The sequence below is a fragment of the Taeniopygia guttata genome, chromosome 1, assembly GCF_048771995.1.
Source record: "Taeniopygia guttata chromosome 1, bTaeGut7.mat, whole genome shotgun sequence".
Lineage (NCBI taxonomy): Eukaryota > Metazoa > Chordata > Aves > Passeriformes > Estrildidae > Taeniopygia > Taeniopygia guttata.
In genome coordinates, this window is record NC_133024.1 from 76,696,095 (window position 1) to 76,702,094 (window position 6,000).

Below are 6,000 nucleotides of genomic sequence, written 5' to 3' on the forward strand. Positions count from 1 at the left end.
TCACCTCTGCTTTGAAAATTAACCCTTCCATTGTCCACAACTCTTTTTTTGCTTTAGACTTGAAAGAGTGAATAACTTTGATTTAAAGAGCAGACTGAATGTCCTAGAAAATAGGCTGTGCTTGTCCACACAGAAGAATATTTTGTTCCAGCAGCCAGAGGAGCTAATGAAACCTAGTGGGATGTGAGCATCACTCCAAGGCAGCCCTGCAAAATCCTTTCACCCAGCAATACACGGCCCCCAGCTGCCACCACTGTATGTCATCCCCACACAGCTCTCCTGTAGCCTTTCCACAGGCTGAGCTTCCCTTAAGCCATACCTTGTGGCATCTCCAGGTGTGGCAATGCCAGTGTAAACTCTAGTGTGGCAAAGTCAGTTAGGTGTGCAGCTCCATGGAAAAGGCACTGGGTTGTGCCAGACGTGGTGTACTGGTGAAAAATGTAAAGGAGAAACTACTGTGGTGGCTGGATACTGCAAAATCTGAACTTTGGACACTGGCTTCTACCACGGCCTAGGTGAGTTGTCTTCATACAAATGGGTAACAAAGCCTGCTAAAGCTGTGGATTTTATTATCATAAAACTGTTTTCAGTGGCAAAGAGTTGGCAGAATGCCCTTGTCATGCCCCATCAGAGTACCCTGAGAGCAGCACAGTCAGAGATCATCTTGGCTATGGCAATAGCCAGGCGTATCCTAGAAGGGGTGTGAGTTTGTTTGGGTTTATGCTGAGTCCTGGAGAGCTACATCTGCATTCTTGAGGAAGCTGCAAATTTCCAGTAATCTTGGGATCCCACCCATGTGACTTCCATGGGGTGATGGTGTCTAAGTAGATTAGACAGGTTGGTTCTGTTTTCAAAACAACACAGACATTGAAGTTGGGGTACATACAATTCACCACCTAAACAGTTGCCTAAACCCCACCATGTAGATAAATGACAACAAGTGTCTCCAGAGGGCACTTTGTTAGGTCTGCTTCAGCTGTCTGCCTTAGAGGGAGATGAGCTGCTCTCTGCAGGTGTCCTTTTCTGACCATCAGCGCTAAAGGAAGCCAAATGCAACTGGTACAGATATGGACATCCATCTTTTAGTCACCTAACTTTTGTCCCCTCCACTCTCCTTTGCGAGATTCCCTCCCAAGCTATAGCCTGAGGAGGACAATAGTGTGAAACTAAAACCTTGGCAGAGATAGTGACGGGGCATGCCCACATCATACAATCAAAATTAATTTTTTAAAATCACAGGGTAGTTCCTCTTCTTGATAAAGTTGTGTCAATGAAGTCAGGACAGGGCATGTAACCTGTTCTCCTTACAAAACAAACATAGGATTGTGATCTGAGCTCCTCCTGTGTAGTAACAGCACTTCAATTTACAGTTTTTAACATAACATGGAAAAATAAACTCTAAGTTATTACATAAATTAATGAAAGGTCATATAATGTTCACTGACATCTAGCAAAATCTGTGATTTGATTACTGTTAAAGTCAATCTTAAGAGTATTGCCAGTTTTACTTGCCATATAAAGCACTGTGCTTCTGAAAAGCCCCCTTAAAATGAAAATTTTTGTTGAAAAATATGATAATAATCCCCCAAAAATGCAAAGTTTGGGTATTAGAATTGCTAGCAGAATCAGACTTAACATTTTATGTCCAAATATAAAATAAAATTAACTGTTCAAACACTCTCTTACCAACAGATGATGCACTGTAGTATCAGTCACCTATAAATATATAATGATATGCAAAATTTATATTATATTTAATTTCTCTAGATATAAAAAGCACAACGATTTTGTTTAAAAGAACTGTTTTCCATAGATAGGTTGGTTGGCATACAGTGGACACTGACACAAAATTTCAGGGGATATGTGCTCTGATAAGAACAGCTACTGTTCATACTGGAAAACTGGTTAAGTGTAAGCTGGTTTAGAAGTCAAATTAAATATATGCTTAATTCTGTGAAGATAATTTCTTTCAGGCTGACCAAGCCTTTGCTTATACTTTACATATAGCTTTAATGATGCTTTTCTAACCTTGCCCTTCTCAGTGACATTCTTCCTTTTGAAAGTCTTCATTGCCCTCAATACACTTTTTCCCTTCTCATTGATTCAGCTGCTCTTAGGGTTGCCATAACTGTGGCAGTTCAATTACTTTATTTCTGCCTACCATTTCCTTTTCTCATTAAAGCTGAACATGCAGCTTTGAGAAGGAGCTGTTGCAGCACAGTCCATGTAAGATGGTACTCAGAGGTATGAATGAAATAGCTGACAATGGTGATAGTTCTTGTGAGAGCTCTGCTTTGATTCTTGAAAGGCTGCAGTGGCTTTCTATTTGTCACTACTTGTATATTGGCTTGCTGCAATTGGATCTTTAAAGTGCTATATGGTCTGGATCCTGTTATTTACAATGCCACTTCCATCCCGGTGACAGCTCAGACAATCACATCTGCTTTGGTTAGCAGCTCTGATATTAGTAGGTGACTAAAACAGTAAAAATAGAAAAGAAAAAAAAAAGCAAGAAAGGCCACCTCCAGACATGTGTCAGGTCCTTGACTCTGTCAGCAGTTGATACAACAGAGTCAAAGGGTTTGTCAAAGAAATGACTGTAAGTGTGATTTAAAACATTTGCTGTCATAGTTGTGATAGCATGAGTTTATACAGGGCTTCATGGGACAAATAGTTTTGTTTGAGGCAACATTGGACAGATGCCAGGGTTGGTCACATCCACATCCAGATGAGGTCAGGAAAAAATCCAAAAGAGTTATTTTGCTTTTATCCAATGAGGTCAGGAAAAAATCCGAAAGAGTTATTTTGCTTTTCTTGCAATAACTGTGAGTCTTTGAAAAGCTCTTCACAGATTCCATTCTTGGGATGCACAGTGACTCACAAAGGCCATGTTTATTCACTCTGCCTTGTAGGATGTGTGGATTGTCTACGCAGCATGAATGAAGGCTGAGCCTGGCCAACTGAGTGCCTTGGGATGCAGAGCCATTCTGGATGGCTACAGGGCTACAGGGCCTGCACGGGTCAGATACACAGTGCACAGCACATGGTTGGCTGAATTGCAGGTATGGCTTGTGCACTTTATCCACTTAGGTGCAGAAGCTGCTTACTGACAGTCCCCAAGCGTTGCCAGCTGCTATGAAATACAGGAAATTTCACATCTTGCACAGAGCAATGCCAGAGATCCTGTGAAGTCTGCAGCAATCCTAGCCCTGGCTGAGTAGTATCACTGAGGGCTTGGGCCCACACCATATACTGTAGTCTCACCAGCCTTGATAAAATCACCTTTCTCGTGGCAGGCATTTTATTCATTTCCCTCTTGCTAAAGGTAATCCTGTGGTTTTCCAATTTTGGAGTCAGTCCCTGGATGCCAGCTCTCTTTCTCACCCCCAGCTTTGCAGATGTTTGCAAAGCCATCAGCAGCACGTAGGTAAATTCCCTCCAGGAATCTGTGAATCTGTGGTCAGTTTACCAAGGTTACTGAACATTTCTGTTCAACTAGTCTGGCTCCCAATTCACCTAGACAGAGAGTGAACAGCAAAAATCAATAGACACACCACTAAGTCTCCTGCTTCAGGCCTTTCAGTGTTGCAGGGAGAGGGACTTGGATTTGCTACTACTATCCCATAGTCCTGGCTGACTCTCTGCCAAGCCATTCTCCTCAAGGTAGTGCATCCCTCATCCAGCTAGGCAGGGTGGGAACAGATTTTTTTCCCTTGCCAGCCTTTTACTGCTGGAGATATTCCCGAGAACCAGTGGCCTTTGGTATTACACTGGCTCACACACCTGAGTGCAAATATCCCATTTGTTCTCCAAACAATGCTTCCTTCTTTCCTCCCTTGCTTTGCTCACTCATTCATTGCCCTGGCATGCTGTACAGCACAAAGCATTCCTGTGAGCCAGCAGGGCTGCTGTCATCCCTCAGAGCTTGCTGAAAGCAACCTGCTACTGCTGGCAAGCTCTTGTCCAGTGATGTAATCCTGGGCAGATCTTACGCCACCATCTTGATGCCAGATATTGTGCTGGCTTGTGTTGTTTGTTACAATGTGTATGGCTCCCTAATATTTTTTCCCCCCAAAGGATTTGAAATTTGATCGATGTGTGTCTTTCCGGTTCTTGGTTTTTCTGTTGGAAAACTCTGAAATCTCTGTGTCTGGCATCTGTGGAAGGCTCTTGTCCTTCCTCTTGTATGGTCCAGCTGGGCTAGGTAATTTCCTCTGATTCACAAATTCTAGTTGTTTTGTTAGCATTTAACCCAAGTCTTTCAGCTTTCCAGTCTTACGTTCCTGATCCAAATTGCCTTGCTTTGTCTGAGTCAACTGTTCAAAACAGTCAGCCTGAGATCAGTCAACCTTCTCCTGTCTTTTACCCTCTTTACCTACCTCCTGATGAAAAACTTGTTTTAAATGCTTAACTCCTGCATTTTTACATTCTGTAATACCCTTTCATGATTCATACCCCTGGTTTCATGGAACAGTATCAAAGGTACAAAGTGCTTCAGCTCCTTGCCAGAAAAAAAGCCAGGACTTGGCTGGTTTCCATTTTGCTGCAGCTGTAATATTTTTACAGTCATTATCCTTCAAGTACCTGGGTGAGATAATTTTGTAAGAAGAAAGGTAAAATACCTCTTATTAGCCTGAATTTTTTACAAATACCTCTCTGATTTCTCCTCTCAGACGAAGGTCAACAATTTCCCTGCTTATCATCTAAGTTTCCTGACATTTTCAGCATTTAGGGACCCATATGCAGCTTCTCTGTGCCACTCAGACATTTTCTTCATTTCTTCTCTTCACTACAGTGTTTGCTCAGTGATAACTCAAAACAGAAAACTATGAAAGAGGCAAACATATTAATTTCCCAGCATTCTAAAGGTGCAGTTATCCACCCCAACAGGAAATTTAAGACTTCTTTGTGAATGAATGTTACAGAGTTATAATGGCAAAAGAAGCTGCAGTGCCATAGCCTGGCATGTATGCAAGGTGACTTGCATAAGCTAAATAAATTAGATTAATTGAGTGGCAGTAAAAATCTTCCCTGAATTAAATACACTGAAAAGAGAAAGCATTTGCAGGCTGTGCTGTGAGGAACCCGAAAAGATTTTTCTCCTCCTCCTGTGCCCTAAAACTTGTGCACTGACTCCTGGAAGGAGCTCACACTGGAATCCTCTCACCAAGTCCATACTAAACCCTAATAGGTTAGAAAGGTGATGTTTTCAGACTTTAAGTGTTACTAAATGAGACAATATTAACAGTATTACAACTTGATAGTTGCTTTGTAACATGGGAAAACACAGACGTTCCAGCTGTGTTTTTAAGACACCTCACACACAGCAAGGCCTGAATATCAAGGCATGCTGTAGAAATAACTGGAATCTCCCTCATCTGTTGAATGAATGTAGAGGATTGGGATCAGCAGAGCTCATTGAAGGTGATGTGTGCATTTCAGGATTTTACACCTACCCTTTGACTGCAAGGTTACAGTGTTGACTCAACCTCTAGTTTACTTCCTCTCGGATTTCCCCATCTTCAGATTTTGTTTCCTCTATCTATTGTAGGAGTGAAATGTTACAAAACAGGTATTGAGATCCTTTTATAAACATTGCTTTTGAGTAAAATTATGGATTAATATAACATTATAAAAACAGTTTTATTGATTATTAGTTGGCAATAACTGAGATATTAAACAATTTTTTTTTAGGATTGTCACTGATTTCTTGTTCATGGTTGAAAGACATAAGGTCTTGATTCTGTTCTATTTGAGTGTGCATGTTCATAGTAAGGTGCATGATCCTGAAGAGAGTGTTTGGCAACACTCTCTTCAGGATCATGCACCTTACTATGAATATTCTTTCCTAGTGGATCTGCTTCATGATCCATTACTTTAGAGTAACAAAAGTCAGAATTGTTTAACATTCAAGGAGTGATCACTGGAGAAGTTATGAGTTTCTGTTTCCTCACTTCTGGATAAAATATGGAGAATGGTGAAAGAAAATTTGGAGCACTC